Source organism: Meriones unguiculatus, chromosome 7, assembly GCF_030254825.1.
Source record: "Meriones unguiculatus strain TT.TT164.6M chromosome 7, Bangor_MerUng_6.1, whole genome shotgun sequence".
NCBI classification, from domain to species: Eukaryota; Metazoa; Chordata; class Mammalia; order Rodentia; family Muridae; genus Meriones; species Meriones unguiculatus.
Genome location: NC_083355.1, coordinates 117,005,065 through 117,016,342, shown reverse-complemented (window position 1 = coordinate 117,016,342; position 11,278 = coordinate 117,005,065).

Below are 11,278 nucleotides of genomic sequence, written 5' to 3'. Positions count from 1 at the left end.
CTGGCCATACCTAGGCCGCACATACACTGGGCCGCACAGAACTTTAGGAATTTCTTTCTAGAAACCATAGCTATGGGCAGTGCACGTGAGTGAGTCTCCTCACACCTGGATGTGCACACCCGCTTCCTCAAAGCTCAGCACCAGACGCCTATAGATGTGCAGGTACGCACTAGCCGCCCGCACCCTGCTGCCAGTATGCCCAGGCAGAGGTGCACACACCTGCCCACCCTGAGAGTGTGCCCCATGCTGACAGGTCTAGGCCAGCACCTGAGGACAGCTCACTACTGCCTCCTCAGGAAGCCTGAGACAATCTCCTCAGGAGACTGACTGGAACCAGGAGGAGCAGACCTCCTGAGCACTGCCAGCTTGAGTTTCACTGGGAACAGAGCAGGCAGGCGTGGGTGTTTCCGAAAGAGAAGTCTTCCAGCCGGGTTCCCGGGATGGCTGGCATGGTGTGTGAGGCCCAGCTGAACAGCAGCAGGTATGGCAGATGACCCCTTGCAGGCCCAGAGGGGGGCGCTTCAGGTGGCAGTTAGGCTCGGGTGTCATTTTCTCAAACAATTTTCACTTTTGCCTTTGGAAACTGTTTCTTCTCTCTTCCTCCCAGGTGCCCTAAGATGCCTTCTGACGCTGTTACAGAGCGAAGTAAGAGAAAACATGTCCACACACCCACTCATCTACCCGCCTGCCTTGATCCAGTGTTCTGGCAAAGACTAGACTAGTCCAGTTATTGTGGCATTAGTGAGAAGGCCAGGGTTGGCTCTGGCCCAGGGGCCTACACCCTCAGAATGAGCTCTGCTGTACAGCCCTCGAAGGTCTCCCCACCCCTCACAGCAGACCTTTGCATCCCTCCCCTTTCTCCTGGGTGTCTTCACGAATGCTGAGAGTCCCTAAGTGCTTGCCTGCAGGAGGTAAGCACTGGAGGGGGCCCAGCCCTGAACCAGGGAGGGGCAGATTTTAGCAAAGAGCAAGTGTCTGCATTGAAAAGGGTCAGTGGGTGGGCTGGTTGGCCAGGGGCTTGGGTCAGGCAAGGCATCTATCCTCTTTGTTTGGATATTGCATCAGAGCATCTCAGATCTGCAGATTCTGTGTTTGTGAATACGCCTACTCACTGATATTTATCTATAGCCCTAAGATCAATACCGGAAGTACATTTGCAGTCCTCAAGAGACACGTACACATTGAGAGAGCGAGGCTCACCAATGGACAGGTAGGAAAGTTCTCCATCTGCTTAGGGCATGGCATTGCGCTTTTTGTGCTTCTTATTGGTGATCTGACCATTAAAGTGGCCCCAGGCATAAGCTCAAAAAGGCCACAGTGCCCTATGCACAAATCATACATGGCGAATGTATGAGTTCCAGTGCTGCAGTCCTAAATCAGTTTTAATGAGCAACAACACATTAACCAGGGCGTCTCAGACACGTGACAGAGGCTCACAGGCACCCACGCTTGTATTTCCTCAGAAGCATGGCTCAGTCTTTGTGAGCCACACCTGGCTGATGGCCCATAGCTGAGACACGTCAGTCTTTATTATGTCAGTAGCTTTATAGCGACTGATAAAACACCGTATTTAGCTGGCATGTCACCAAATCCTGGTGCGTTTTCATTCTCATGTAACACTGGAGCCACCAGCCATGAAGCATTCTAGACCCTCCAAGTTCACGGAGTCTTCTCCGCCTCCACCCCATCCACACCTCTGGAGATGAGGTAATTTCTGGTCTTGCCTCTTCATTTTCAGATTTTCTTTTCTTTTCTTTTTTTTTTTTTTTGGCAGGGCTAGAGGTTTTATAGCATGTCCACCCTGGCATGTAATCACCTCTTTCTACAGAGACCTTTGCTCATTGTGTGTTTTCCTGTATTGCTAACTTGTTCTTTCACACACACACACAGACAAACACACATACACTCATACATGTATACACATAGACATACATTCACATACACACATACACATATATACACATATACATACATACACACACAGACATACACACATACACATATACACACATATATAAACATATACACACACACAAGCAAGAGATCTACATCACTTTGCCTCTCCCTTCCCCACCAACTCCTCCCACGTTTCTCCCTAATTCAAGATCTCTTCTTTAATTATTATTGTTACATGTATATAAACATATGTGTTCACATGTGTATATATAACCTACTGCATCCACTTAAAACGTTTATTTTACTTTACATTATAAACATTTTTTTGCACACGTGTGTGTGTGTGTGTGTGTGTGTGTGTGTGTGTGTGTGCCCCACGTGCATGAAGTACTTGCATAGGCCAGAAGAGGGTGTCAGATCACGGGCAGGAGTTGCAGATGGTTGTGAGCTGCCATGTGGGTGCTGGGAATTGAACCAGCGTCCAGTGGAACAGCAAGCAGCATTCTCACTGCTGCGCCAGCTCTCCAGCCCCTACTCAGCCCATTTAGCCTGGCCTGTATGTGCACATGTCCAGGGCCGACCATTTAGGACAGGACAACCCGAATGGGAGCCATCTTGGTGGAAACAGAGCCTCCTTCTCTCAGCTGCTGATGGCCACCTGCAGCCCTTCACAGAGGGTAGGACCTTGTGGACCTACATGTGTTCAAGCTGGCATGTTACTTGGTATTGTCATTGTGCTGGTCTTGATGAGGCAACCATATTGCTGAGAGTTCACAGGACCTTTTCCCTGTCTTGTCCAGGGGACAGTGTCTAAGAGCAGAAGTCCCGGGCTCTAGCTCATTACTTCCCATTGCTTTGAAATATACCACCATGGAACACGTCATAACCCGCCCGGCAGCCGAGGGGGTTGGTGCAGTCAGCCACTAGAACGTGCAGCTTACATATCTGGCCATGCTTCCTGGTGGGGGCTCCCTCTGCTCTTAGGTGGACACCCATTGTGGGGTTGCAGGCACAGTGCTCACCCTGGCCCTGGCTCCGAGCCCAGCTGTGCATAGGTCACTTAACTGCTTGGTGGCCTTCCCCATCCCCGGCCCCTGGCTAGCCACAGAGTGCCAGGGACCATGCCCAGAGCCTTTGGGGCTTTTCTGCTGACCTTCAATGAACCCAAGCCATAGCTCTGCCCTCCTCATCCTGACACGCGCATATACCTCCTCTCCTCTCCAAGGCCTCTGGGCGCCACATCAGAGTGAAGTCCGAAGGCATGCTTACGGCTCCTCACATTGCTTGGTGCAATGGAGCTGGGAAGGCCCTCAGTTCTGAAATGTTTGGGTCATCTTTTGCCAAGAGGGGGGTTCTGCAGTTGATGCTGTGAGAAATCATTGGATCTGCACGCTTCGTACTAGGACGTAGGGGTGGGGGAGGGGCGGGTGCACAAGATGGAATCCCTTGATGTATCTCATTGAGGCTTTGAGTGGAGGGTGCCTTGGTCCCACCCTTGCCTCAACCCTGGCCTCTGAAGGAATGTAGCTTTATTCTTACTAGCCTTGAGCCTTCAGACTTTTAGGAGTCAGGGGCCAGCAGGAGGGGAGAGGGCTGGACCAAAGAAATGGAGTGGCACATAGGTTAAGGCTGGGGACCACATCTGTGCTCTTCTGTGAACAGAGCCTGCATGTCCTCTGCTGACCTTGGCTGTGGGCTGGCCTAGCTGGAGCTCCCAGGAGCATCTTGGGAAGCATTTTGAGGGAGGCTATAGGACTCATAAATGTCATGCTAAAGCAAAGAGACACCACCATGGGCTGACTCTCAACAGCCTTACTGGTCCCAACTTGGTCTCCTCACACCACATCTCCCTGGCTTCATGAATGTCTCTCCCTACTCACTATATGGGCCTTCACGTCTCCTGATCACTGTGGACAACACACTCTGTCCTGCCACACCTAGCTGATGGCCCAAACTTTGAGAAGCTGGGCCGTTAAGGAGACAGTGGGCATAGAGCATGTACCGCAGGCTGTAGGATGGGAAGAGATTTGCCAGGTTGCTGCCAGGGGGAATCAAGAGGCCACCCGGTGATTACGGAGCGCTCCAGCTATGCTGACCCTATCCTGCTCTTGCTGCCCATCTGAGGTCACCGTAGGACTCTTCACCTATGAGTTTTCAAGGTTGACACTCGCCTCATGGCGGCAGCAGACGCAGAGTCACATCATGGTCCTTAAACACCAGGGTGTGCTTGGCCAGTCCTCCTTAAAGCCTGTCAGTCATTGTCCGGGGCTTCAGTTCCATTTCCACTGATGACTGCAGTGCATGGGACCCACCTTGCCAGCATGCCAAGCAGCAGGCTCGACACCAAATCCGGTGATTCTTAAGTTCCTTTAAGAACCCTACTATTGCCAGCCAGTGGTGGCGGAGCACTTGGGAGCAGAGGCAGGCCGATCTCTGTGAGTTCGAGGTCAGCCTGGTCTACAATTCGAGTCCACGACAGCCAGGGCTACACAGAGAAACCCTGTCTCGAAAAAACAAAACTAAACTAAAATTCTCCCATGGGTTGCTAGAGAGATGGCTTGGTTGTAAGAAGACTTGCTGCTTTTGCAGAGGGCTGAAGTTTGAGGTGTGGTTCCCAGCACCCATGTGGTGGTTCACACCATTGTTAACAAAGGTTCTGACCCCCACAAGCACCAGGCATGAGTGTGGGATACGCACATGCAGGCGGAATACTCACACATGTAAAATAAATAAATCTAAAATAAAGTTTAAAAAAATTAAAACTAAAAAAAAAAATCCTACTATGGGCCATTCAGTGGGTAAAAGTGTTTATCACCAAGGCTGATGGGTGGAACTCACGTGGTGGAAAGAGAGAGCCTACGCCCAAAAGTTGTCTGTCTTCTTAACGCCATCCACACAAGCTGTGTAAAGCGCACACACACACTAAATAAATAAATAAAGTTTAACAGGAATTCTAACTTCGTCTCCAAAGGCAAGCTAGTTCTTGCATTCCTTTAAATTTAAATCACAGATCTAAGTCAGTTACTCGATTACCTGTGACTAATCTTCAGGGGACAACCACACCCATGTAAGCAGCTGCTTGTCTCAGTGACTCTCTGCTCCTCTGACCCTCTCAGGCCCTGTGAGCTGAGCACTGAGACCCCTGCTTACAGAGGACACTGGGACCCAGGGCCGGGGGGATAGCTTCTCCTTGGTCTAGCCCTGAATGCTGGACCAACTACTTTCCTTCTGGATGCTGAGCCACCTGACACACTCCCCTCCACCCCCCATCTAAACAGAGTGACTGTAACCCCAGGGTTTGCTGACATGCTCACCATACTTGGTCCTAGGGTTGCCTGGGAAAAAAAGCAAGGGTGCTGTTGCATGGCTGCTAGTACCCCTGTGTTGGGGTGCTGGCCAGCAGCCATACTGGCTTCCCTCGGGGATTGGGCTGGTTGCACAATACACAGCCTGAATTAAGTGAGTTAAGAACAACTCGTTCTTACATAATGTTTGCCCTCCAGCCTTAATGCTGGACAGGAAGCTATGATTCCCCCTCATCCAGCTTGCTTGCCAGCTTGATAGGACCCACTGTCTTGGTTTCAGATGAGTGCCCGTCAGTGGTCTCTCCTTACCTGCCTGGCAGGCACCTCCAGCCCTCCCACCCCCAGACCTCCAAGCACTGCACCCACCTGCTCGCCCCAAGATAACACATGGTTTGCCCCAGCCACCTCTGAGCTACAGGGGAAAGGGTCCTTTGGGTCTTAGTTCTCCAGGCAGGGACAAAGTTTTCAGACTTGAAGGATCAACCCTATGCTGTATCCAGAGCACTCTGCCTGGGCTGCAGCAAACCTGTCCTGTGCCCCCAGCTCAAGCTCTCTTTCCGGGCCTGCACACATCTGCCTCTCCCTCCCTGGGGTTGCAGCCTCTCCAGTTGGTGCCTCACTCCTTTTGTCCTTTACTACCTTGGCCTTCTTTGCCAATGGAATAGACGTCAAATTCTTATTACCAGTGACACCAGGATTCATGGAGAGGGACAGTGGCTGCTATTCAGTGGGCTTCAGGAAGTCTGTGCTGAGTCCCAGAGTCCCAGGTGCTGGAGGTGGCCAGGTACTGAGCCCTTCCATAGTGAATTTTTCCTGGGCACGCCCCTTCCCCCAGCACCAGACCCCGTTGTGATGGAGCCACCGCCCAGTCCACTGGGAGCTGGGGAGGCTATGCCAAGCCCTGTGGGAAAACGCCTTCCAGAATGTCTTGCTTCTTTACACTTCGCATGATAGGGCTTCTCTGTCCAACAGATAGGCACTCGGAAAGTCCATGCTGGTAGGGTGTGAAGGGCTGGCCGCTCTTTAGGCCTTCCTCACTAGCGGTTTCCTTCTGTGGGGACGATGACAATGACCCCCCCTTCCTTTCCCACCTCTGGCAGCAGTTTGTAAGGTTTGTCTCCTCCAGTGCCCGGTTCAAGGGTCAGGATGTTAGCGGGAAACGCAAGTTAGTGCTGCCCGCAGAGCCTGAGCCCCCATAGAGCCAGGGGCTGCAGTCAGGGGCACCCCGCCCCTCAGCCTCTGCCACAGAGAGCAATTTCAGAGTGAACCAAAGTGAAGCAAAGCTAGTGAACTTCTGGTCGGAGCAGAAGGACGAGAGGTACTTGAAGGGAGTCAAATGTAGACGCAGGGAGAGGACTGCTTCCACGTGCCTCAGTGGCCACCGTGTGTTTCAGGGCTGCGAATCACCTTATCCGCTGCCAAGTTTAGATGTTTGGGAATGTACGTGCTGGTGTAGCTTTAGAAAATACTTTATTTATTTAAGTTTTACATGTGTGGGGCAGGGTGGGATGTGCATGCAGGCAGAGGCCAGGAGCAGGCTCCTCTGGAGATACAGTTACAGGCTGTTGCAGCTGTAACTGTGGTTGTGGCTGTGGCTCGGGGGTCTGAACTGATCTTCAAGAACAGTACGCATTCTTAACGGCTGAGCCGTCTTCACAGTCCCTCTGTTTGTTTTTTTTTTTTCCTTAAAAGGAAAAATGTTCACACCAATTTGTTTGTGTGTATGCCTGCATGCACTCACACGCACATGTGTGAGGACACATGCCATGTTCACCTGCACAGGCCGGAGGTCAGTTGTCTCCTTCCATCAGGGCCCTTAGGACTGACCTCAGGCCATCAGTCTTGCTCAGAAGCAACCATTTTACCTGGGCCATCTTGAAGTCTCCTACTTTATTTTTTCTCCACAGATTTCTGCCCTTGAAGACATTTTCTTGAGACAGCGGGCTTGCCATCAGAGAAGGGGGTGCTAGGAGAGATAAAAGCTTGATGAGAGAAACTCTGCTTACATAGGATATGGGGACACTGGACTTGAGGACTAGTTCCTTGACCGCTTTAGCAATCTGTAATGTTTCCCAAAGGACGGGGCAGGTCTGTCGCAGGTGGACTGCTCAGTTTTATTCCCATGGATTAGCCAGGAAGGTGTGAGGATCAGAATTAAAGCAAGGTGGCCTCCCTTCTCATGGCTCCTCTATCCTGTGTTGTGCTGTTGGGCATCCTTGGCAAGGGCACTGCTGAGTGGTCTATAGTCGGTCAGTGAGGCCAAAGAGCAAGTCTTCAGCACCTACTCCACCTCACTGCCTTTCCTTTTCTTCCCCAGACTTGTGTCTGTCCAGCCTCACTCTACCCTGATGATGGGCAGTGTGTGCATGCACGCGTGAGGGGGGAGGGGAGTGGGGGAGGGCTGGGGAGAGGGAGAACATGAGCACAATTCTGCCCTGGGAGGTGTTCCAGGCCTCCAATGTCTATTTGAGCCGTACCGACTTAGCTAACAGAGCTGAGGGCCTTTCCTGTGTTGGTGAAGGGATGGCTGTCTCCTTTTCTGGAAGCTGCTGACTCAGGGCCTGAGTCATCTCCCACCTCCCTGCTGCAGCCACACTCATGGCTTGCTGGATCAGGGGGTAGTGGAGGGCAGGCACACACTGACCACTGAGGCACCACCCTGTGCTCAGCTACAAAAGCTCCTGCTGGAGGGTTTGTACTGCTTAGGGAGTTCCCAGAGGCAGGAAGTGCCCCGCTGTCTGTGTGCCCGATAGTCTAGGTCTTTTCCACTTTTGATGAGATGCTTGGCCTGGGGCAGGTACCTGCAATGCTGAGAGCTAGAAGCTGGGAGCCACAGCCTCTTAGGCCTTGGAACATAGTGATAGAAAGCCACCTGGAGATGCGTGTCAAGTCCTTCAGGCTCTGCCCAGCTGTGGCCAAGGAAAATGGCCGAGATGTCAAGGCCAGGTGGAGGCAGGAAAAGTGCCCAGATAAGGACTTGGCTGAAGTCCAGTGGTGGGGGTGGCTGGAACCCCTCAAACAGGGCTCGTGGAAGGCACAAGCCAAGGACTGGATTAGTGGGGGGGGGAGTCCTGCTTTGTGGCCTGCTGATGAGAGGCTGAAGATGGACAGAGGCAGGAAGTAGGGCTGTGAAGTGGCAGATCCTGATCCTAGGTGTGAATGAGTTTGAGTCTTAGCATAAAGAGAGAATGGCTGGTGTGAGAGATGGGCCACCAGTTTTAAGTGGGGTAAAGGAAGCACGGGCCAACTGAGGTGGAAGGGATTCGGGAAAGCTGGGGGCAGCACTGGGCTTCGCTCCCTGAGCTGAGGTAAGGGTGGCAGTGTTATCTACTGTACTGTCTTTCCTCGGGGCCTCCATCCTCCTGGATCAGCCTATGACCCTTGGAGTGCGGCCAGAATGGCTGAGGGCCCTGAGGAGTGACCTACTCCCTGCAGCCCTTGTCAGGCCTGGTTCTGAAAAGACAGAACGTGAGGACGCAGCACACCTGGCATTGTAGTCCACCTGGCTAACATGGTCCGGAACAGGAGCACTCGCTCTCCACCACGCTGCTTAGTACGTGCTTGTAGCAGGTTCTCAGCCTGCAGTGACAGGCACCGGCTCTCAGCTCCGCCCAGCGCGTGTGGCTGCCATTCTGGACAGGTGATTGTGAGGTCCAGGTAGCTAAGGGCTTGCTCGAAGGTGGAACCACCTCTAGTCATCACTGATCTGGGCTCTGGTGGGCTCTGGTGGCACAGGCCCTGTCGTCAAAGACTCAGGTCCTCTCAGCAGTCAGGACAGCAGGACACCTTCTTATTCCTGACTGCAAATGGAGAAACTGAGGCCAAAGATGGGTGGGCTGGCAGGGAGAAGACCTTGAAGTTGATGTAACTTGAGTGTGCCCAACTGGGCACAAGTCTCAAGTATAAGTGTTGGGGAACTCCCTTGGAGGTGGGGCATGAGAGGGCTCCACAGCTCGAAACCAGAGTGGTGATGGGAATCCCCCTGGGCTTCTAAGTGTCTCCAGTCAGAAGGCCTCTTAGCTGGGCCTCTGGGCAGGGCTGTGGCACAGCCTGCCACAAGTGGACTTCACAGAGTTGGGACAGGTACCTCAGGCTGGGTGCCTCAGGCTGCCACCTTCAGCCCTGGGCCTAGGGAAGGGAGCGTAGGCCAGTTTCTGCAGTTGTTTTCCAGGACTGCCTGGGTGGGATGAGAAGCAGGAGATGAGGGGAGAGGAAGGTTCTCATTCCAGGACTGGGGTGGAGGCGGGTGGCCGGGCCTCTCCCTGCAGCATTCCACACTGGCCGCACCTCCTGCTTCTGAAGACTTCCAGTGTTTTCCGGTTTTCTTGTGCTTTCTGGGAACTCCTCCCCAAGCGCCACCTTTCTGGGCCTGACTGCTCCTTTTCACTGAGCTCTTGCCTGCCCTAATCAGGATGGTCACCTGAAGCTCCAAGCACTTCTGGGCAGCTACTTCAAGGCAGCCAACAGCAGGGCTGGTGGCGTCACCCCAGGGGCCCCGCTCAGGTGCCTTTTCTTCCAGGCTGCAGTCCAGGAAGGGACTTTCAGCAGGGCTTCACACATGGAATTGATGGAGGCCAGTTCTGGGGAGCCCCTGGGGAGCAGAGCCAGCTGGGGGCGGGAGGGGTGGAGACAGGCTGGTTTGGGGGCTGAGGAGAAGCTGCCTGGCTGAGTCACGCTCCGGAAAATGAAGGAAGAGGAGTTTCCACCAGCTGTCTCCACAGGAAGAGAAGGCAGGGGCGGGGAGGGGAAGGAGGGAGGATCAAGGAGGGCCAGGAAGCTCCCCAACTACAGGATAAGATGTTTGGTTTTTTTTAATTTTTTTGTTTTTCCATCTAGCACCGGTATCTCTCAAGGGTCAGGGCTCCTGATCCTGCGCAGGGAAATCCCAGGATCCCCATCTAGGGACTCTGGAAAGCCCCTGGGGCTCTCTGGGGCTGCCCCGGGGGCTCTCTCTTGTTCTGCTTCAAGGTGTCTAGAATCTCCTGAACTCCGTGCATTCAGGGTGCCACCCTCCCCTGCAGCACTTGCAAACCCAGCTGTTGTCCCTCTCGAGAGGCACGATTCTCTCAAAGGGCCAGCCAGGGGCCCCTATCTCTGCAGAGTGGAGCCCCCATCCTGTGGGGTGCAGAGGGGTTTGGTTCACAGGGGCCCTTTCACAGGGTAGGGCAGAGCTGCCTTCCGGCTCCTCCTCCAGCTTACCTGGAAACACAAACACACCGGCCTTCGTCTGCTAAGAACTGTCCTTTCCGTTGGCATGTTAAGAATAATCTAAGCCAGGTGCACGGAGCTGGTGTAATCCTAGCACATGGAAGGCTGAGGCAATGGCATTGTCATGAGCAGGAAGTCAGCCTGAGGCCACATAATGTGAATTGAAGCTGCCAGAAAATGTTGGTGTTGGGGATTATACAGGGCTGGCTGACTGGAACTTCGTGGTTGCAGAAAATTGGAATGTTGCTGACCCTCAGGCAATATCTTTGGCTATCTTTAGATCCCTTAGCAGCCTTTTATCACCCACCTCTGCGTCTGGCCTAATACCCATGTGACTATCAGGTAAAACCTTTGGAATGTATTAACAGCCACCAACCTGAAAGCTAAGAATGTCATCGGAGAGCCTGAATCCTGCCACACAGGTCGCTTCACATTATAGTTGCCTAACTGATGCTTTCTCTACTGTATGGGGTTTATCTGTTTGTCTGTTGAGAAGTCTCACTGTGTAGCCCTGGGGTGTCCTGGAACTCACTATGTAGATAGGCCGGCCTGGCCTCGAACTCGGAGATCTGCCTCCTTCTGCCTCCCAAGCGCTGGGATTAAAGGCATGAGCTACTATGCCCCCTTAAAAAATTTGTTCAAAGTTACTCAGCTAGTTATGGGCCAGCCAGGAGCATAGACACACACACACACACACACACACACACACAGAGCCTTATTATCTATTTTAAATTTATTATATTTTGTGTGTATGAGTGTTTTGCTGCATGTATGTCTGTCTACCACATGTATGTCTGGTACCTGAGGAGACCAGAAGAGGACATTGGATCCCCTGGATTGATATTACAGAAAGTTGTGAATTGCCCTGT